General features: G+C 46.2%; 1 long non-coding RNA gene across 1 annotated transcript; it reads left to right on the forward strand.

The window, feature by feature from the left end:
• Positions 1 to 1,102: 1,102 nt before the first annotated feature.
• On the forward strand, positions 1,103 to 21,354 carry LOC125617704. Its single transcript, XR_007348792.1, has 3 exons — positions 1,103 to 1,814; positions 5,401 to 5,562; positions 6,877 to 21,354. It is a non-coding gene; the product is annotated as an uncharacterized LOC125617704 (long non-coding RNA).
• Positions 21,355 to 22,808: the final 1,454 nt, after the last annotated feature.

The following is a 22,808-nucleotide window of genomic DNA, read 5'->3' on the forward strand; positions in this document are numbered from 1 at the left end:
GTCCCTGTTACTAAGGTGAACACTGCTGCTCTCTAGACACCTTGCCCTCACCAGTGTCCATTGAGCACTGTCTCCATGCAGTGGACAAAGCATCTCATAGAATCACTCTTAAATTTTAGAGTCAAAATAGATGGCCAGCGCCCTGCTTTTAGTGCAAGAGCCTGTGCTTCCTGCAAGCTCCTGCAGCCTTGGGTGTAGATCCCTAGAACTCAGAAAAAAATACATGTTGGAGGATGTCCTCAATAGCTGTTATTTCAATGCTGGAGGAATGTGCTCTACAAATCAGAAGCAGTTGGAAGAACCCTGTTGCCCCTGTTATCTTGGAGTTAAGAGCGGGAATGTGAGGGGTGTGTATGAGGTACCTTGTCTATTCTTTTTATTCACTGGGAGCCTGTTGCCACCATGGAGTCCCACTGCTGCATTATCCACAGGGGAAACTGAGGCACAGGGGCAGGACGGTCAGGCCAGGGCAGTGAGCAGCAGCACGGTTGGTTAAAAACATGGGCTTCCTGTCTCAGCCCGGAGCAGGCTCCACAACACCTGTAGCCCACGGACAGTTTGTAGACAAGAAGCCAAATTCTGTGTGTTCCATATAAACAAAGGTGTTTGTGGATACAGAGCAGAAAATAGTGCTCGGGCTGACTGGCAGCTGAACAATGGGCGGAAAGAGACTGGAAATCTGGTGGTGTAGGTAAGGGGTGAGAGAAAGGCAAGGAAAACAAATAAAAGGAGAATTCAGGCTGGGCCGGGGAGGGGGGGCTGGAAAACCTCTGAAATCCCCAGTGATGGGCCAGTAGTGAAGTGGCCACCAGGCCGGGAGGGAGACGAGGGGACTGTGTGCTACAGGGACTGCTTATTCTTGTTACAACCTGAAATTGAGTGTAGGATCTGGAATATTGGACAAAACCTTGCAGCTCCCAGACCCATGAGCAGAACTGAGAGGGAGGGAGGGCAGGGAGTGGGTTTCCAATCTGAGGAGGAAACCGAGGAAACATTGGACGAGAAAACAGATTCAAAGACCACCAAGCCTGGAAGAGCTGTCTGTTGACACCTGTCTTTCCAAAGAGGAAGCTATAGCCCCGGGAAGTTAAATAACACTTAAGAAGGTTGCTGAGAGTTTGCAGAAATCACACTGGATCCCTCCTATTGTTATCCAAGTGAAGTGGGAGAGATAGTATCCCCCCAAAAGATATGTTCAAGTTCTAACCCCCTGGGACCTGTGAATGTGACGTTAGGAAAAGGGCCTCTGTAGATTCAATCCAATTCAGATGTCATACTGCTGTGGTTGGGCCCTCAATCCAATATGACTGGTGTCCTTATAAGAAGAGGGCAAGCAACTCAGCATGCTGGAGGAGAGTCATGTGAAGACAGAGAAATGATTGGAATGCTGTGTTTATAAGCCAAGGAATGCTGAGGATTGTTGGCAACCACCGGAAGCTAGGGGATTGGTGGGGAACAGATCCTTCCCCCTGAACCTCCTAAAGGAACCAACCCTGCAGACACCTGGATTCTGCACTTCTAATCTCCAGAACTGTGAGGATAAGTTTCTGTTGTTTTAAGTCCCCCAGTCACAATACTTTGTTATAGCAGCTCTAGCAGACTAATACATCAGGCTGAGGAAAGCAAGTCCGTGTGAGGCACAGAGCCTCCTTAGAAGGACAGCAGAACCATGGACACATTTGCTGGCTTCCTTCAGAATCTGGATCCACCGATGGATTCACCTCCTACAACTTCTAGAAAATGTGGAGAGCGACTGAGCAAATGTGGAGAGTGACAGACAACTTGGGGAACAGGACAGAGAGAGCCAGGACCGGGTGAGGGGCCGTGGCTGCTTCCCATTATGGGGTCTGTCTCTGAGTGACTGGCTCCTTGCCCAGGGCTGCTTCTGACCAGGGTCACAGTTCTGCAGGATAGACTACAGGGCATGATGCCAGTCAGTGCCCACGGCTCTCCTTTCCCTGGGCTCCCCGCCTCTGAGGCAGCTCTGGGCACTTCTTGGATCACACCTACCTCTGCAGGTTCTTTACCACCACCTCTGCCTGCCCCTCAGTCTAGCCCCATCTGGCCTGTCTGAAAGGAGTTCAGTCACAAGTCTGTCTGAAAAACTAAACGACCAGTAAGCAGAAGAGGGACTCTTAGGAAATAGGAAGGAACTGGGAGAGAGGGAAGAAGGGAGGGCAAGAGAGGGTGAAGGGGGTGTAGAGATGATCCAGGCACCATACATGCGGGTATAGATATGTCACAGTGAAGCCCATTCCCTTGTACAATTAATATGTGTTAATAATTTTTTTAACAGTCCTCTCTGGAATGTACGATCCTGGCCCTCCTCCACCTGGGGCACCCAGACTGCCCTACCTTGAGGCCTCCAGTCTGTCCTTGGCACCCGAGTCCCCTCCGTGGAGGAGGTTAGAACAGAAGGGCAAGGCGCTGACACTTCCTGATGCACCAATAAGAAAACACAGACTCAAGGGCTGATGCAAGGAGGAACAGGCCCTTAGGGCTCCAGGAAATAGCTGCTCCCTCTGGCAAGGGAGCCCCAGGAGCCCCACGACAAGGTGCTTTCCTTCCATCAGGCCTTGGGTGGGGGGCCCAGCCCCTCTGTTACTGCGTGTCTGACCAGGGATGACGTTCCCTTTAGAACGGAGGCTGTTTAGAGTGGTTCTGCAGTGTGATGGGTCCTTTTGGCTAAAATTGCTGATTCCTGAGACCCACACCCAGGGATTCAGCTTTAGGAGGTCTGGAGCAAGTCTGGGAATTTGCATTTGTTAACGGGCATGAGGATGCTGTTGTGGTGGGTGATGGATAGACCTCAGATGACCTTGTCCTATCGACCAGCTCAAGCCTTCCAGTGTGCAGGATACTAGGGCAGTGGCAGGCAGTGGCAGCTCAGTCGTTTGTTCTTTCTTTCTTTGGGGACCTCATGCAATGACAATGGGCATTAGCTCAGAGCCAGGAACCTAAGAAGCCCTCCTGGTGGTATCTGAGTAGGGATGCTCAGATGCTGACCACAGTGGTGAGTTATGACGGAGGCAGAGGCACTGAAGGCGGCCGGGCGTGGCCTGGCAGGACGTCCTCTGCTGTTCTGGGCACACTTGCCAGTTCTCTTCTGAGAGCAGGGGAGAAAGAGAGGAAGCAGGAACTGTCAGAGAGAAGGGCAGAGGGGTCTGCACTCTGTGGAGCTGCAGCCCCTCCTTGCTGCCTGTGGGTCCACGATGCTGTCGACAGCTCACTGGCCGCTGCTCTGCTCAGCTGCCTTCAGTTTGGTGGCACCCATCTATGTGACTGTGTTTTCTGTGGAAAGGAATCATCTTTTTTTCTCCCCCTCCCTTTCTTTTTTTTTGGTAGTGATGATTTAACCCAGGGACACGTTAACACTGAGACATATCCCAAACCCTTTTTATTTTTATTTTGAGTCAGGGTCTCACCAAGCTGACCTCCAACTTGGGATCCTCCTGCCTCAGCCTCCCAAGTCTCAAGTATGCACCACCATGCCCAGCAAGGAGGCATCACTTTCTATGTCAGAAGCTTGTGTCTACCTCAGAAAGAGACAACAGAGATAAAGAAGGAATGACAAAACCCCCCTCACCTTCTGACTACATCTCACTAAAGCATCTGTCACTGCTCACTCAGACCCACTTCCCTGCTCCAGAAGGGAAGAAAGGGAGAGGCTTCCATATTTTGAGAGTGGTAGAGCAGGGGTGCATTAGGTTTGCTCCCTTGCCAGTCCCCCGTTGTGGGTGACAGCCTCTCAGCTCTGAACATGCAGGTCCAGACTCTGGGGGCCACTGTGTCTGGGCACCAAGACTTATCTCTGGATCAAGTCTTGAGGAGGCACCATGGGGTGCTGCTGGATGCGTGGTGTCCTGCTAAGGATGCCCCAAGATCCACATAGGCATCCTCTCCTTAAAACAGGAGGACGAGCAAACACCATCAATATTTGTTCAACTCTTTGACTTCAGGAGTGTTTTCTGTATTCCTTAAAAAAGGGGAATCCAACTGAAATGTAAAGCAGGATACTCACTTACCAGATTCAACTTCTCTTACAGTTGATTCACTTCTGGTTATTTGCAAGGGAAATCTGAACCCTTGCCTGGCTATATTTAGAATTCTGCAAGGAACATGGTTTGTTGGGTTTAAAAGATACAATTTGTTTCAATTAGACATATGTCTCACACGTCACCTGGTGCTGACAGCAGTCTCTCTAGGTTTTCTTAGGTCCAGAATGAGAAAGTGAATAAGTAGAAGTTGTCTTTTCTCCTTCCATTTGGCCGGTTGAGTGGGCTTTGTGTTTTGTATGATGTCATTGCTCAGTCAGTTATTTAGAGGGGAAAGCAGTGCAGTTGTTAAGGGTATGGACCCAGAGCCAGACTGGATTTGAATCCTAGCTGTGCTCCTCTCTGGCCTCATGATGAAATTTGTAGCCAGCTAACCTTTAACATACCTCAGTTTTCTCATCTAAAATTCGGGACTATCATAGGACTTTATTCCAAAGGGTTGCTGTGAAGGATAAATGGGTCAACGATGTCAAGTGCTTGGAGTTGTGCAGAGAGCATCATAAGCATTTTAGATGTATTAGCTTTATTTCAGCTCATGCCATCTTTTTTCTGCTTTTAAAGTCACTATCGGCAAGTAGCAGGAGAAGTCACCATTGTCAGAGTTATAAACCATGGTTTGATCCACAGCCCCTGCCTCCCATACCTGCAAAGCACTGCTTGAGGAATTCTTTTTGTGAATGTCTGCAAAATTTTTGTTCTTTCTCATAAATACTTCCTGCTCCATTGTAGACTTTCTAAGATCTCAAGGACTGGTAATAGCTTTTATAGTAGGTTTGGCAAAAGTGCATCTTTTTTATCTGTTCCAAAGGGGGCTGCAATTCCGTGTCCTCAGTCCTCATTCCTGGTGTCCTTGAACTTGTGTCTGGTTTTGGATTCAATGGCATCTTGCTCATGAAGTACTAGCTTGGCCCATTTGGACACTCCATGGAGATAGGTTCCCATTCTTTGCTCTTCTGACCTGTTGACCAGCCTTGGCCAGCAACACAGCTGGGGCGAGCCTCCCTCGCTCTGCTCCACCATGATGATGACGACACCAAGACTGTTGTTTTACAAACTTGGTGCCAATGAGCAAGGGGGAAAGAGGTGTGTGTGATAAGATTCACAAATAAAATTAGACCACTAAGGCGAAGAAGTACTTGATTTGTGGTCCATGCTCCAGGACTGTGTCCACAGACAGGGAATTTTTTTTTTGCCAATTTGTCAATTTGAGAAGTTACCACAGGAGATGGCAGGTGGCACCTCATAATGGTACCTGTTAGCCTGGCTGGTGTTTGAATGGGGAGAGTCCTTTTGATTGGTGGGGTCATAGCAAACGAGATCTGCTCATTGTTCCTTTTACTTGTAGCCACTGGGTCCCCACCAGAACCAACCCTGGCTGGGTCTGGAGAGTACACAGGGGAAACTCATCAAAGGAAATGGAAATCCAAGTCCTCGCTAGTTTCTGACAACTCTAGGGGCTACAGGAAGGAGATGCTACATCCATACTGCTTGGGACTCTGGCTATCAAGTAAGATGGTGGGTGTGCAGAGTTCATGGAAAATGGAACTGTCATTTGAAAACTGTACTGCCCAGCTAAGCCACGAAATGCCATCTTTCATAGCAGTTTCTTCTGTCCTGGCTAATTACTGATGCACTAAGCTAATGATTTGTGGACACCCAGCCCAAGAGGACCTCGCTTCTACAAAGCATTTATTCCAAAGTTGTCCTTTCTGCCTCCTGAATGCTCATGAAAATTTATTCTCTGCTTCCCTTGCTGGCAAAACACTTGCCCCTTTAGATACAGCTGGGGAACTTCTGCATGGGCCGTCTATTAAGAGTGCATGCAATCAGAGAACTCTATCTAAAAACTGCAGTTCCCCAACTGCAAGACAATGGGCAGATTTCCTACACACTGACCTCCCGCATGCCCTGGCGTGTCATTCAAAGGGAGGGTTGTGAATGTCCGTGTGTTTCCCCTTGTCACAAGCTCCAGCAGAGTCCCTGCCTCCTATTGTTCCTCCTCGCCTGGGGAATGCCTTTGCACCAGGCCTCCCAAACCAGTGACAATGGCCCTGGGGAATCAAGCCAAGGAGCCCAAGAGGAGCCAGATGGCTCTTCCTTTCTCTGGTGCCAAAACTGTGGCGTATCTCGGAATGTAAGACTTTCACACAGATGCTAGAAAATTATTACTCAGGCAAAGAAATTGGCCTTCTATGCAGAAAGAATGATGGTTATGGTTAGGCTTTTGCAGTCTATGCCTTTGTGCTAGTTAAGTGGATAAGAACTATGTGGTTATCTACCCAGAAGGGCAAAGAAGCATTGTGACTTCAAAATAGACTCCAGTATATTCTTGGGTAAAGAAACATATTGCTGGATGTATTAGTCCATTTCTGTTACTATAATAAAATATCCAAGACTGAATACTTTATAAAGAAAAGAGATTTGTTTAACTCAATGGTTTTGGAGATAGAATGTCCAGAGTATGGTGCTATCTCTGGTGATGCTTCCTCTGGCTGTATCACATCATGGCAGATGGCATCACAATGGGAGTGCATGTGAGAGAGAGAGAAGTCACATGGTGGGACAAGAAGTCAGAGTGGGGGAGCGAACAGTCTTGCTCTTTCTTTTTCTTTCTTCTTTGGTACTGGGAATTGAACCCAAGCCCAGGGGCGTTTAATTGCTGAACCACATCCACAGCTCATTTTATTCATTTTATTTTTTATTTCAAGACAGATTCTCACTAAGTTTCCTAGGGCCTCAATAAGTTGTTGAGACTGGCTTTGAACTTGTGAGCCTCCTGCCTCTGCCTTCCAATTTTTTTTTTTTTTTTTTATAATAATAGTTCACTCTGATGAGAACAAACTGGGATCCCATGAGAGGTACCTAATCCCATCCAAGGCCAGTGCCCCCAGTGACCACCCACTAGTCTCTACCTCTTGAAGCTCACTCCACCTTGGTACTGCCACACTGAGGACCAAGGCTCCAACACATGAGCTTTTGGGGGACAAAACGCATCTAAACCGCAGCAGGTGAGTGTGTTTTCTTGAGTCCTGATGAGAACATGAACTCTGAACCCAAACTGTTTATCTCAGCCAGAGACAAAGAGGAGTGACCTATCTGAAAAGCTCTTTAAATGTCTGATAAGAGTCATGAATCATCTTTGTATATGTGTTTACACTGAAAAACACAAACTGTTTTTACTCACAAAGTGATAACAGGTGCTCTGAGGAAGTTGTGCCCAGTAAGAGCTGGAAATTTCCCGGTTTCAGGCTTTGTATTGAGGTTTCTGGTGCAAAAGGAATGACTTATTCAATTTCAGTTTATACTAAGATTTTCTCAGAAAACTGAAAGGTTTGTTTCCCCAACTTGTATACAGTCAGGGTGATTTTTGACTGAGGAAAAGGTAAAGCCCCATAAGAAACATTCCAGAATCAATAACCATCTCCCAGAAGACAATCGGGGAGGGCTGGGGGTGGTGAAGCTGGGGATGGAGCACTTGCTTAGCAGGCTTAAGGCCCTGGGTTCAACCCCCAGTACGGCAAAAAAATAAAATAAGAAAGAAGATGATCAAGTAACTGCTCTAACGAGTAGAAGTGAAGCAGAAAAATGCAGAGTGTATTGAATATAAGAAAACGTGGAGAATTAGGGTTATCTTATCAGAGAAATCCTAGCCTAGAAATAAGAAGAGTATAGACCAGAAGTCAGCAACTTTTCTGTAAGAGACCAAGAGAGGGTACTAAATGCTTTAGACTTCTTGGGTCCCAGAGGCTCTGTGAAAACTGCTTAACTGTAAATTGTGGTAGAAATGCAACCGTAAATGATGGGTCAAAGAGCAGACATGACTGGTTTCCAGTAAGATTTTATTTGTGGACACTGAAATGTGAATTTCATCTAATTTTCATGTATCACTAAATATTATTCTTAACTTTTCAGCAATTTAAAAATAAATAAGCCATCCTTACAATGTAGTCTATACAAAAAATAGGCAGTGGTCTGGGGTGGTGGTTTGTCTACCCCCAGTGTGACCATAAACTAGTGTACAGCAACATCAGCTACCAGATCCAAAGACCTTAAGGTGGGAATTCTTCTTTAGATAGGGTGTTGTTATCCAGACATACACATAAAGCTTACATTATATGCAACCATGGAAGTAGCATTTAAACATTCACATTCCGTCTCCCATCACACACACAAACACCTGGCTTAAGACCATGCATGCTCTTTTGTAGTGGTTCTCAAAGTGTAGTCCCTGGACCAGCAGATACTGGGAATTCTTTAGAAATTCATCTTCTCAGGCTCCAGCCTAACCCATTGCATCAGAAACTCTGTGGGATGGGGCACAGCAACCTCTACTTTAATAAATCATCTGAATGATTCTCATATTTCTCAAGTTTGAGAACCACTGAAGTAGGAATGAATGGAGTGACTCAGGCTAGGGTGTTCACTATACCTCTGCCTGATGATGCTGAGCATCAGCCTCAGCTTCTCATAATGGAATCAAGGGAAAAGGTATAGTTATGATTTGCCTATGGCCACTTCTGCTTTATAAAGGAGATTTAACCTTCAAATAAAAGAGAAAAATAATCTTTAGGTCTCTTTCGTCCATTGACCTTAGCTAGAGAAAAAGGAGAGGGGAAAGACTGAAATTTCAAAGTCATGCACCTACAATGCCGTCTACAATGCAGGCAGCTACAGGAAGCAGAGTGGAAAACACGTGTGAATCTATGAACCGTGGCACCTGGAATCTGGCTCTTAGAAGATCTTCAACAATTGGTGATCATGATTGGCGAAGTGGTTGTTATTGAATCTGCTATGTTTTGAATTACCAAGCTTGTCAATTTTGAGAAGTAATTCCATTTTTTAGACTGAAGATTTTGATGGAAAATCCTGATCCCTCTAGGCTAAGTGTCTCTCTTAGTTAATTATGATCGTAGAGGGCTCCTTGGATCAGGATATGATCATAACCCAAGGGGACCACTTGCCTGGGGGCAGCTAGATTGAAACCCTCTGAGGAGATCATCCTCCTACTTGCACTGAGGTTGAAAAAGGCCAATGTAATGTCACAAAAGTGTCCACAAACTATGGGCCAAATCTGGCCCATGGCACTGCTAAGAATGATTTATATATTTTTAAAGCTTGTGAAAGAAAAAAAAAGGTCATCCAAACCCCAAATCAAGGCATATTTGACAAAGATTATATATAGCCAACATAGCCCAAAATATTTACTATCTGGTTCTTTATGGAAACTTTGCAGTCCTGACTTAGGCCATGGTGGCTCTCAGACCCCATAGTTAGGGAGAGGGAGGAGAACTCAGGGGTTTGTGTGTGTGACAAACACCTGGAGAAGCCCCACCACGTTCAGGGATGTACCTGGTATTTAAACCTGGTATTGTGTTTAGTCCCAGGAAAGGGCTGGGAAGCACGTTATTCTGTTCCTTTCTCATGACCCCACAGCGCCAGGCCCAGGGAGGAGAAAGGAGCTCAGATCTCAGGGTTGAAGTTGGTCCTGCAGATATACCGCTCCGAAGCCCCAGAAGCCCCAGGAGGGAGCCTCTGGCAGGGACAGTTGGCTTAGCCTGAGGGGGAGCAGAAGTGAGGTAACCTAGGAACAAGGTCACTGTCTGTAAGCCAGAGGTGGGTTGTGATCTGAGAGTAGGAGAGGACTCCCAAGAGAGTCTAGTGCCCAAGGCTGAGGTCTCCTCCAGCTCAGGAAGCTGGTCACTTCCTAAGGAAACCTGAGCTTGGGGTGGGTATTATCCTACAGTGTCCCATTCAGGGCGCCACATAGGTGATCTCTCTGCCCTACCTTCTGCCCGAGCACTTGGTTCACTGCCTTGCTAAGCTGTTGGGAAAAAGGGCAGCACCTTCCCAGGCCCTTCCTTCCTCACCTTCTTCCTGCACATACAACCAGGGGACCTTTCCAATTGCCACATCAGCATGTTTGGGTTCAGGGTAAGACAGATTGTGAGGTGGGAATCTAGACTCCACATCTCATGCTTTGTTTTGAATCCTATGTCTCCCTCACTCCTGTTGGCACAGGGGGAACACCTGCAGAGTGGAATTTGAATAGAGGTGCATTCCTCTTAGGGGAAAAATCCCTCTGCCTGCCTGGCTGAGGCTAAGCTCTTAGGCCAAAGCACCCAGGGTCCCTGGTGGCCCTGCTGATTCAGCAGTCCTACCTGCCCTGGCCCACTTAGGAAAGTCACTTGATGGCCCCCAACATGCTCTAGGTAGCCAGGTAAGTGACTACCCCGGCCCCCTTGAGGGTGCAGATCTAGCATGGGTGATGGGGAGTGCAGGACTGGGTAGTTAGGTAGGACTGAGCAGGGTGGAAAGACCCTAGGACTGCGCAAGGGTGGGGCTACCTCAAGATGCCACCTGCTGCCAGGGTCCAAGAGCTGTTGTCTCCTGGCATTTTGCAGAATAGGAGAGGTCAAGTCAGGGGAAGGTTGTTTGGAGCTCTCTAACAAGAGGGACCTTGTCTCTTTGGTTCCCTGCTGAATTCCCACTGCCCCTCACAGTGTGTGCCTCCTGGAAGATGCCCAGGTGCCTGTTGATGTTGGCCATGTTGGAAACCCTATTTTAAAAGGGAAACCAGCTTGTTTTACAAAGAAGGGCCAAATCACTCCCTAGGCAGTGGCTAGTTCAACAATCTATTCTAGAAATTCTTTCTAAACTCAGTCATTAGATGATATTGAGCCCCTGTTGTGGTTTCACCCTGTGCTAGAGACAGAGGAATGGAGTAGACTCAGGCAGCTGTGCTCCAGGTTGGGGTGGTTCATGGACTGTGGTTCAGCTGAGCTCTCAGCTCCAACATGCGTCACCAGGCCTGAGTTCTTCATCTCAGGATCCTGAGATCAAGAGGGGCAGCAGAATTGACCAGAGTCTGAAGTCTTGAAGTCAGAGTGACCTGCGTTCCAATCCTAGCTCTGCCCCTTCCTAGGGCTGGGACCTTAAGCATGTTATTTTAAAACTCTTGGCCTTAGGTTTTGAGCTGTAGAATGGAGGTAATAATGGCATCTGTCTCAGTGTGTGGTTATGAGGAAGAAATGAAATGATGGCCATGATTGCAGATTCCATTTATCAGGTACATTGTCTCCCTGGAGGAGGCCTGGGACAGAATAGGAGTTAAGAGATTTTAACTGTTGTTGTTGTTGTTATTATTATTATTATTATTTATTTTGCAGTACTAGGGATTGAACCCAGGGCCTCGCTTATGCTAGGCAAGCACTGTACCACTCCCAGTTCAATTTTTAGTGATTGTTATGGAATTTTTTCTTCTGTACCAGGAATGCTGCCCAACTCCCCAGTGATATCTAAGGCTCGGCCCAGCCATCGATACTCCTTTAGAATGCAGCACTGTGGGGCACTTCCCCTCTCAGGACAGATTCTTTTATGTTTCCATTGGAACCTGTGCACATAGCTGTCCTTATATTATTGTGGGTTCCAAGTCTGCCTCTTCTCCAGACTGAGAGACCCTTGGAGCCAGGGCACTTTTTATTTATCCCATTTCCTCCTGGGTTACATGATTTCTATTGTATTAGGAGTTAAAGTGCTGAATAAATGAATGCAAAAGTCAGATTACAACATTTAAGACATAGGGTTGTTACATATAATTGGGTTTACTGGAGGTCAGAGCAAAAGAAGAAATGTACTGAAGCTTATAGCATGTGTTCAAAGGAGAAGAAAGTCTATATATGGCATTCATTCATTATATATTCATTCATAAATTCATACATTGAAACTTAACCCCCAAAGTGGGTGATGGTACTAGAAGGTGAGACCTTTGGGGGGTGATTAGGTCATGAGGGCAAAGCCTGCATGATGGAATTGATGTCCTAATAAAAGATCCCACAAGAGCTAGCTTACCCGTCCCCCATGTGAGGACACAGAGAGGGGTCCCATCTGTGAATCCAAAAGTGGGCCCTTATCAGACACTGACTCTGCTTGATCCTGGACTTTCCAGTTCATAGAACTATAAGTAACAAATTTCTGTTGTTTACAAGCTATCCAGTTTATGATATTTTGTTATAGCAGCCTGCATGGACTCAGCATTATATTATCTATAATTTCCTCTAAAGAAACTTTAACTAGTGTGTTGATGATGTGTACTTAAAGTTGTTTAATCAATACCCTAAGCATATTTATTTAACATTCCAAGTTTCCTAATCTTCCACTTTAAGGGTAGTTCTGTTACATTTCCACGTCTGATACTAGTGTTTTAGTTACATTTATTCCCTATGAACACCAAAAGTTTTGTTCGATAGCATCCTAGGTGCTGGGTTTTGTTTTTCGTTGGTGCAATGCATGGTGCTTGTTGGCTTGGTCAGTAAAGTCATCCGGGCATCCTTGCCTTTGAACCATCAAGGCATAAGCAGCTCCCACCCTTTGGAATGACTCCTGGGTCTTAGCATTCCACTAGATTCTGCATCCATCTGCTTAAGGAGAATTCTGTCATCTGACCAATTAGCTGAGTTTTGCTGCTAGCTCCTTGTCACATCTGCTTCTAGTGAAAGGACAGAGAGCTGAGACAAACCAGGTGGTCGGATGCTTTGGTTCCTGCAGGCTGATAACCATCTCTGTGTGTCAGACTTTGGTGTGACACTTGCTTTCATGGTAACAGGCCACCTGTTGAGAGGTGTTGAAACCTGCCCTAAGACTATGAACCTAATGCTGTAACGATGACTGACCATTGGTGCAAGTCAACCGGAAAGAACACACTATGGAAATCAAGAATGTGCTGGAGGGATGCAGAGGCGGACGGGATCAGCAAGATGTGATGGCTGATTAAATATGACCACCAGGGAGAGGGTGTGTGGAAACAAGGCCGTGTACATGGAGAGGCAAATGCGTTTACAAAGTACATCCACATGGCTTGTTGGTCCTCACAGCAGCCCAGAGGGATGGATTAGGCAGTTATTAAGAACGGAGGGAGTGACTAACAAGAGTGTCCGCAATGTGCTCAGAGTCACTTGGTAGAGAAGTCATGCTGTTGAGCTCCAGACTCAGGTTTTCAGACCCTTAGTCAATTCTTTTTTCATTATTCCTCCTGCACTCGAAGAGTTTAAGGTTAGAGAAATTGGGAGGTTGGGAGAGAAAAGACAGAGGGTTGAGATAAAGAGAAAGAGCAGATTGTGGGGCTGGGGATGTGGCTCAAGCAGTAGTGCGCTCGCCTGGCATGCGTGCGGCCTGGGTTCGATCCTTAGCACCACATACAAACAAGGATGTTGTGTCCGCCGAGAACTAAAAAAATAAATATTAAAAAATTCTCTCTCTCATCTCTCCCACTCTCTCTTTCAAAAAAAAAAAAAAAAAAAAAAAGAGCAGATTGTGAGAGATGGCAGGTAGCTCCTCAGCTGGAGGAGGAGGAGCCCCTCTGAGGGCCTTTAGGCCTCTGTGGATGCTGACACTGACTCCTCAGTGGGAAGAGGGTAGCTTCTCTGTCCTCTGAGCCTCGCAGGGCTCCCTAAACCTGATGACCATCCTGTCGCTCATTCTGCAGATTGCAGACTTCCTCAGGCCTTCTTTTCTGTTGAGGCCCCTGGTCTCACCTCCAAACTGCCCCATCCAGAAACAAAAATGACCTCCTGCCTTAGAACTTAGCTGGGGACAGGGGGGTTCCATGCACCAAGGGGATGGAGGAAACCAGAGCCGCGGGTCCTGTTTTCCTTGGCTTTGTCACTGTGGGCCCTTGGCGACTCCTCACAGTGTGTACAGCATACCCTCTGGGGTCATTCAGAGCTGCCTAGCTCTGCAGCTTCCTGCCATTTTGAAAAATAATCCAATAAATAAGAGAGAGATCACATTCTCTCCCGTGGACGCCCACAACGCCACGGCACAAGAGCCAAGGTGGCACCGCACGTTGACTCCTTAGGCGTCATCTTGAATTTTGACCAGTGACTTCCCTGGTCCCAGGGGACCCTTTTAAGAAGGCAGGCTCCTGGGCCTGGTCCACGCTTGGTGTGATTTTGCAGATTTAAAAGAGACTGTTTCCTCCCGAGAGTTGCCTGTGTTTATGTTTAAGGGACCTTTGCTCCTTTGTCCCGGGACGGCTACAGGCTTGAATGAAAACAGAACTCCCCTTGTGCTCTCTGCCAGTGTCCATGTGGTTTCATTCCATTGGCACCACCCATCTGATTAGTAATAAATTGCCTTCAGGCCTAGGCTGGCTCTGTTCTCCGTGAGTGTGTCCCCAACATCTCCCTGTGGCTTCAGTTTTCTGTTTCTAAATTGGTCTTGACAGATTTAGAAGGTGCCTCAGAGACATTTCTGTGCCCGGTGAACAACTTGACTTGGCCTGTGGCTGTGGGCCTGGCAACTGAGGGCAGGAGCGTGGTCTGGGCTTCTGAGAGTGGAGCCCAATGGAGAAATCAACCAGGGAGAGACTTCAGTTAAGAAATTTCCACCGGGCATGGTGGCACAGGTCTGTAATCCCAGAGACTTGGGAGGCTGAGGCAGGAGGATCCAAGTTTGAGGTTAGCAATTTAGTGAATCCCTAAACAAGTCAGCGAGACCCTGACTCAAAGTAAAATATATGAAAGGGTTGGGAATGTGGCTCGGTAACTGAGTGACCCTGTCCCCCCTGCAAAAAAAGAAAAAATTCCAAGCTTGTCTGAGAGAGTTGCAAGCAGAATCCAATCAGAAACCTTACCTGCTTTTGAGGCACAAAAAGAGGTTGAAGGAAAGAGTCAGAGAGGAGCAAATACTATTCCCATTTTAAATTTTAATTCTTCCTGCTAAAAACTTAGCTTCCAGTGCAATGTGAATGTCTCAGGGGGAAGGACTGTATAAGTCTCCTTACCCTCTTCACCTCAGTGTTAATGAGTACATTCGACCCTCTCCTGGAATTAGGAAAGAAAGAGAGAACCATGTTTGGGATTTAAAAAAAAAAAAAAAAAACAGAAGGGAGGTGTCTGGGGGCCAGGAAACCACACTCTGGCTTTCCAGCAACTTCGCCTGGATATGGGGAGGGTTTGGGGCCTGGAGGCAGATGTGCACACAGCAGGCTGACGCACAGGGACCTGGGCTGACATGTTCTCTGGGAAATGTTTCACATGAATGCCTCAAGCAGAACGGATAGAGGCGCATCTCCAATTCCTTGAAGTTTATCTTTTTGGCATCCCTTGGTAATGTAGTTTTTTTAAAACACGGAGAAACCTCAGTAGTAGGCTGTATATTATGTGAATTATGCAGGAAATAACACTGATGTTATTGACTCTGGAATTTTTTTTATTATAGCAAAATATACATTACATAAAACTTACTCTCACCATTTTTAAATGTGTACTTTGATGGCATTAAGTACATTCACATGGTCCTGTAACTATCACTGCAATCTGCCCCGTTGTCCCAGTGCCTGGTAAGCACTGGCCTGGGGTCTACCTCAATGAATGACTCTAGAATTTGGCAATAGGGTCATCTTTTCCCTTGCCCTTTCCAGCCAGAAAACCTATAGTCCATGGGTTTATAAGCAAAGAGTGGATGCAACTGGTTTCTCCCAGGAGTGCCCAGGAAGTCCTGAAAGAGTTCCTGACTGTGCCTTTAGTTACTGGGCCAGTGTGAGCTGCTGCCCCTCTGTTTTCCTTCCTCACCACCTGCTGGCCACAGAATCCTAACAGGCAGTGAGTGAAGGAGCCCTGGTGATTTCCGTGTCCTAAACCCCACCTTTATGGGCTCTGGAGAAACGCCCTCTGTGCTTCTGCCTCCCCTCCTGGTCTGTCAAGTCCCAGCTTCATCTGGGGGTCTCCTGAAGAGCAGGGCCCTGCACCTCACTTGGAAGGGAGTCAGATCAGTTTCCTCCCACTGGGAGGTAGGCGCCTTGGCAGGTGGCTGGTGGGCCTGTTAATCTGATTAGCCTGGAGTCATCCTGGGCAGCCGGCGTTGTTTAGCCACACACAGGATGTTCATGAGCCATTGGATTTTAAGACCACAACAAATAGCAAGGCAGAGCGCTCCGGCTCTGTGTGAATTGGCTCCCTCACCAACCCTCCAGCTCTTAGGGAGAGAGGTTCAAGGTGGCTAATAAGTAACTAGATTGTAATTTTTATTTAGCAACGTGAGCCTAACTGGTAGCTTAATTGCAGTTGCATAAGTGAATCACGTAATCACAAATTGGGCCCTTTATATCTGTCACCTGCCACCAGAAGAAATGCTCAGAGTGGGATCCTTTTTTTTTTTCCTTGGGTTAATACTGAATTAAAGTAAGAGATGTGAGAGGAACAAGCAATTTTTTAAAAATAGAGAACCCTTAAAGATGTAATCTCTCCTGAGCCAATCAGCCTTTCTCTGATTCCCTTTTAGATCCCCGTGTTAGCTTGCCAATGGGTACCTAAACCCCAGCATCTGACTATTGATTAGCCTCCTCATTTAATGACCCAGCACAGTGCACTCTTAACCACTCAATTTTGCTCCTGAAATGCCAGTGTCCTCCTTTGGAAGGAGGAGGGGATCAATGAATCCTTGTTTGCTTTTTAATTCCTGTTCAGAACATAGTACATACACACACAGGTTAATTTTTAAATCCTCTCTCCTCTTACTTAATTCACCCTGGAAACTTCAGTGACCCTAAACCCCTATCAATCTCTCCTTATTGCTTATGTAGTCTCATTAAATTGCTTAGCAAATACCTGGCTCAGTCATTTCCCAGACTTCTGCAGCTAACAGTGGTTCAAAGTCCCTTCATTTTTCTGTCCCTGTCCGAAGTCCTTCGGGGCAGAGGTGTTCAGGTATTGCTGACTCCTGTCCATCCTCACCTTGGGTCAGAAGGAGGGAGGGCTTCTTTCTGTGTCACCTTGGGGCCTGCTTCTGGGGCCTCGTTCTCATCAGCTCCAGCAAATCTGTGAGCTCAGGTCCCTCTGGATTTTCAGGGCTTTGTGAAGCAGGGGTATGCGCTATACTCCGTGGGCTAATAGAACAGAAGATTAACCCTGCACATCAGGGGACTGTATTTGTCTGTAGTGGTCTGAAGGTTGGTAATGATTTTTTTTTTCTAGATGTGCAGACAAAAATCTCACCCTTTGGGTCTAATGCTGATTTTTACCTAAATTTAGGCTTGAAATGTTTAGCCAATATTGGGCATGATGGTCTGGCCATCAGCTGAGGGGGGTCCTCTCTGAGGAGTGAGTCCCTTTTATTTGTTACACCCCCTCCTGACCCTCCTGGCTGGGGAGTACCTCCCTCTGCCTATGGAAGGCCCGTGCTGGTGTGGCGCTGGTGAGCTGTTTGCCACGTTGGAGCACATCCCTTGCAATGCGGCTTCTTGACTGTAACCCTGAAGTCGAAGATCAGTCAGAAAAGCTCTAAGGAGCTCCACTGGGAATCCTTCACAGCATCTGAGCAGTCTGCCTATATTTGGCTAATGTGTGTTTCCTTTCGCCTGATAGAGTGCAAAATGCCTCCAAACCCAGGCAAGGATCCCCGAGGGACCAGCGCGCTCCACTCTTTCCCAGGATATTAATGCTGTGGGACTTGGCCGCTCTCAGCTGCTGAGCAGCACGACGCCAGCTAGGAAGCAGGAGGTCGACCTTTGGGATCTTTGATCTTTTATTTTCCTACTAGGATATTTAATAGGATAACTGAAAATAGACACTAATGGAGACATTTTCACAAGACTGCTTATTAATATCAGAAAGCTCCTAGGAGCTCATGATTTCTAGTCCTTGGAGTATCTGAGAGACAGGAAACTACAAACGGGGCTTCCTGGTCACACTCCCTAGTCAGGTACAGCTGCCCCCAGGTCCCAAAGTCATGACTAGTGCCAATTTTATGAACTTACACAGATTGTTCTAGAAGGTGCTGATAACATGTCAGAGATATGGGAAAAGTTGCATTATGTATGGAAACACATGAAACAGGAGGAGAGACTAATGCCATGAAGATGGGGCTCAGGGGAGACAGCAGCTCCCAGGAGGACAGGCTTTTCGTTTTCAGGTTTCCAGAGCTCCTTGGGGATTTCTCTCAGCACCTACTCATGTTATTTTCGGTATGCTTGTGTCTTTACCTGCATATCCTTCTAATCTTGTGCAAGAAGCCACCAGGATAGGACAAGAGTGGAAGGATGTGTGTAAACCTTAGAAAACTGATTTAGAGTAAAAAATTGAATGCTAAGCCCAGAGGAAAGGGGCCAGAGTCCTCCTTTCATTACACATGAAAATACCGGTGATTTCAACAGCAAAAACTATTTTTAAGTGATATGCACGTGAATGTTCGCATTACAGGTTCTGCAACTTTAAAATCCAGGGTGATAATCTAGCAGTAATTGTGACTTATGCAAACTCTGAGTTTTGCAAAACCATGCGGAACAATTGCATGAATGGGGAGATAACAGTGTTCTGTGACTGGTGGTCAACTGAGATGGAATGAGTCAGTGACTAAGCCAAAGATAGAAAGGCAGGGGGAAAACCCCGACACACACACACACACACACACACACACTTTTTTGCCTTTTTTTTTTTTATATATATAATCTGCTGGCTCAGCTTATATTCCCCAGAAAGAGGAGCCTGCGAAAGGCTTGCCTGCCAGTAATTCCTAGGTGGGTGCACACCGTCCCCTGGGAGCAGGTGAGAGACAGATCAAGGAAAGCCAAAGCAAGGCTGCCTCATCCAGGTGGTCACTGCTGCAGGCATCTGGTGCCCCGTTCTGCTGGAACATTCTGAGAGGCCTCATAAAATGCTCTCCGAATAGTTGCCCGAGGCCGGCAAAGGGGGAAGCATTTATCCAAGAGTCCTCCTGCCACTGGTCACGGATCATGCTCGCCCACCCACTCCAGTAGCTCAAGCGAGAGCAGAGCAGCTCCTTGTCAGAGAGGCTGCAGCTGGAGGCAGGAGCTGCCGGGTCAAGTCGGCCTGAGGCCCTCACTGGCTGTGGGAAGCTGGCAGTGCCCTGGTGGACCTAGTCACCATGGGATGGCTGGAGCAGGGTGAGGCCAAGGGGGATCTAAGTGATGCCACATATGATGTGCCTAATATCCCCCTTTAGTAGGGAGTGGGGAAGGGAAGACTGAGAGTGGCCGAGGCTTTAGGGTGCAGCAGGGTGGGACTGTCACCCACAGGAGGCCACATCTAAACCCCACTGAGCACATGGTTTGACAAGTATACATACACTTAGAGAGAGAGAAGGTTTATTTGGTGACCGGAAAAGCATATTGAAAATTGAGGCTGTCCTGGAAAAAAGAATGAGACTTGTCCCCTGAACAAAAAGCAATACTGTCATCTGTTAACATGATCAATCCACCGGGAGCTGGGGTTAAGGGAGAGAGCAAGCGCCGGCCTCACCATCAGAAATCCCCGGGACATCTGCACATCCCCGTCAAGCTGCACCTGTGACCTGAGATTCCTGTCACCAGCAAAACCTGACCTGGACATTGGTCTGTGATACTGAATGTGAACGATGCCTTGGGACTGTGGGACGGCTCTGTCGCTTTTGATGCCTTTCTGAACTTTCTTATGAATGAGGAGAACCAGGGACCTGAGGGGGAAGGCATCTGCCCACGCTCCCACTACCAGCAGCCCAGAGGCGGGAACTGGAACGTGGGTGGTTAGTCGGGGGTTGTGTTCAACAGTGAGAAAGAACCCTGGAAAACACATCGAGAGCCACGTGAGGCTTATCATTCCCACGAGAGGTAGACAGGGCTGGCTTGGCTGGTGGTCAAGGTGCTGGGTGGGGGTCTCTGTGCCCCTCTGGCCTTTCCCTCAGGGTCAGTCACAAGATGACGGCTGCAGGAAGGGCAAGGGCTGGGAAGCCCTGTCACTGAAATCGGCCTAAGTTCTGTCTGTGAAACTGTGTCCTGTGGCCGTCCTCATCTCTGAGGGAGGCTGGAAAATAAAATTTCTTCATCTCCGTACCTTAAATTGCACTGTGTCTCTGTAAGGAAGAAAGGTAGAATGGAAGAATGCATAGGCAACCAGCATTCTCATTTGCAGTGAGTCTCTAGAAATCTCTTTTTCTCCCCTTCTGGATGATTAAGAGATAGGTGTTATGAAAATCTGTAATAAATGTGCTAACCCCTGGCCTGTCTGTGATGCAACTTGGCCCCAAATACCTCTGGACCAATCCCACTAACCACAGGACCTTGCCTTGTGCTTCCAGTAGAAATTCTTATCTATGGGGCTAGTGTTTTAATAGAGCATTGGGTATCATCAGAAACTTTCAGATGGGAACATTTTTTTTTTAAGCTCCTCCAAAGACCGAAAAAGTCAGAGAAACTAGAAGAAGACAGAGGCAATGTTATGACTTCCAGAGGTTGAATTGAGGATAATAAGGTACAATTTCCATATGTGCTGCTTTTTTGCACTGAAACCATATTTTGGGCTAACTCTGAAATGCAGAAACTAGAGTATTTCATTTGCATCAGGAGAGAAACAAACACATCCCACATACATGTTTCTGACTAAAATGGCAATTGCTATGGAAAGCAAGTAATGCAGCATAGAAAACGGGAATAAATGAAATTCTAGAAAACTAGGAGGTGGAGGTGGAAGCAGGGAGAAGCTTCTTCTGAGGCCAGTTTATGGAGTTTCATAAACTCAAGTTCTCCTGAGCCTGGCTGCTGCTCTGGTTTGCACACTCAGGGAGTCTAAGTTAGCAAATTCTTATTTGTCAAGAAGTAATGCCTTTCTCATGCGACAGACTGGGAGGAAATATTTGTAAAACACATATAAAGGACTTGCACTCAGAGTATTAAAAAGTATAAAAATTGCTCAACAATAAGAAGATAAACAATTAAAACAGAAGATCTGAAAGATGTACAGATAAGTGAAAAGACACTATCATTCATCATTAAGGCAATGCAAATTAAAGCTACAATGAGTAATGTATGAAATATGATATGTCAAGAGCTTTGTAATGTTTTAAACAACCAATAAAAAAAAATTACAAAAAAGCTACAATGAGATACCACTACATGCCCACCTAGAAAAGCCAAAATTAAAATGATTTACAATGCCAGGTGTTGATGAGGATGAGGAGCTATTGCAACTCTCATGTACTATTCCTGAGGTACATAAAATGGTGTAGTCACTTTGGAAAAGTATGGACGTTCCTTATAAATTTTAAACACACACTTTCTGTATGACTTAGCAGTTCCACTTGTTCATAACCCCAAAAAACAACTCAAATGTCTGTCAATGGAGAAATGGATAAAAATGCACTGTGATATATGGAAGGTTCCTCAAAAGACTAGAAGTGGGAACCACTGTATGACCAAGCTATACCACCCCTTGGTGTTTATCCTAAAGAATTAAAGTTACACTCTAGCAAAACATGCAGACCCATGTTTATAGCAGCATGATTCACAGTAGCCAAACTACGGAACCAGCCTAGGTGTCCATGGGTGAATGGATGAATGGATAAAGAAAATGTGGTATATTTACACAATGGAGTTTTATTCAGCCATAAAGAAAAATATGTCATTTGCAGGAAAATGGATGGAACTTGAGAACATTATGTTAAGTGAAAAAAGTCAAAATCAGAAGGTCAAGAGTTGTATATTTTCTCTCATGTGTGGAAGCCAGAGAAGAAAAAGAGAAAAAATGTTGGGGGTGATCTCAGGAAAATCAAACAGAGATCAATCGGTACAGGAAAGGGACTGGGAGGAGGGGAGCGAAAGGGGGAATACAGGGAAATGATATTAGTCAAGTTATATTTTTATATAGTGTGCATGTACACATATGTAACAAAGAATGATGTCACGGGCTGTGTGTGGACTATGTTGCTCATCGTAGCCTACTGAGAGGATAAGTCTGCATTGAGAACTTGCTGTGGCACCTCCATAGGGATTGACCACCTGATGCAGGTGAACTTCCCCCTCAACTTCTGCCAAAGATCCCACACTCCACCTGAGATGGGTGTGACCTACCAAGATATCAGTCAACCTGCTGACTGCAAGACATCATGAAGCAAGACTCTGTCCCTGACACCTTATCTCTGCCTTTGATGTACCCCCTGAAATAAACCACCGGAGCCATCTTTTATTTGTCTAGTCTCAGCACCCACGTGGACTAGATGTATCAGGGGCTGTGCTTTTGTAAGTATATTTCTGACAATTTCTGTTTTGTTCTTCACTAATTATTTAAGACTTTAAGTTTTAGGGTGACTTATACCCTCCTCCGCAGGAATACCTCCCAATGAGATGTTGGCCGTTTCTCCCATTAAAAATCCCATTATGTACAACTGTAATCCACCAGTAAAAACATGGAAACCTTTTTTCTATATAAAATATAAAACTTGTAACAAGAATCAACAAATGGGACTTACTTAAACTAAAAAGTTTTTTCTCAGCAAGAGAAACAATAAGAGAGGTAAATAGGGAGCCTACATCATGGGAACAAATTTTTACTCCTCACACTTCAGATAGAGCCCTAATATCCAGAGTATACAAAGAACTCAAAAAAATTACAATAAGATAACAAATAACCCAATCAACAAATGGGCCAAGGACCTGAACAGACACTTCTCAGAGGAGGACATGCAATCAATCAACAAGTACATGAAAAAATGCTCACCATCTCTAGCTGTCAGAGAAATGCAAATCAAAACCACCCTAAGATACCATCTCACTCCAGTAAGATTGGCAGCCATTAGGAAGTCAAACAACAACAAGTGCTGGCGAGGATGTGGGGAAAAGGATACTCTTGTACATTGCTGATGGGACTGCAATTTGGAAAGCAGTATGGAGATTTCTGGGAAAGCTGGGAATGGAACCACCATTTGACCCAGCTATTGCCCTTCTCGGACTATTCCCTGAAGACCTTAAAAGAGTGTACTACAGGGATA

Source organism: Marmota marmota, unplaced genomic scaffold, assembly GCF_001458135.2.
Source record: "Marmota marmota marmota unplaced genomic scaffold, marMar, whole genome shotgun sequence".
NCBI lineage: Eukaryota > Metazoa > Chordata > Mammalia > Rodentia > Sciuridae > Marmota > Marmota marmota.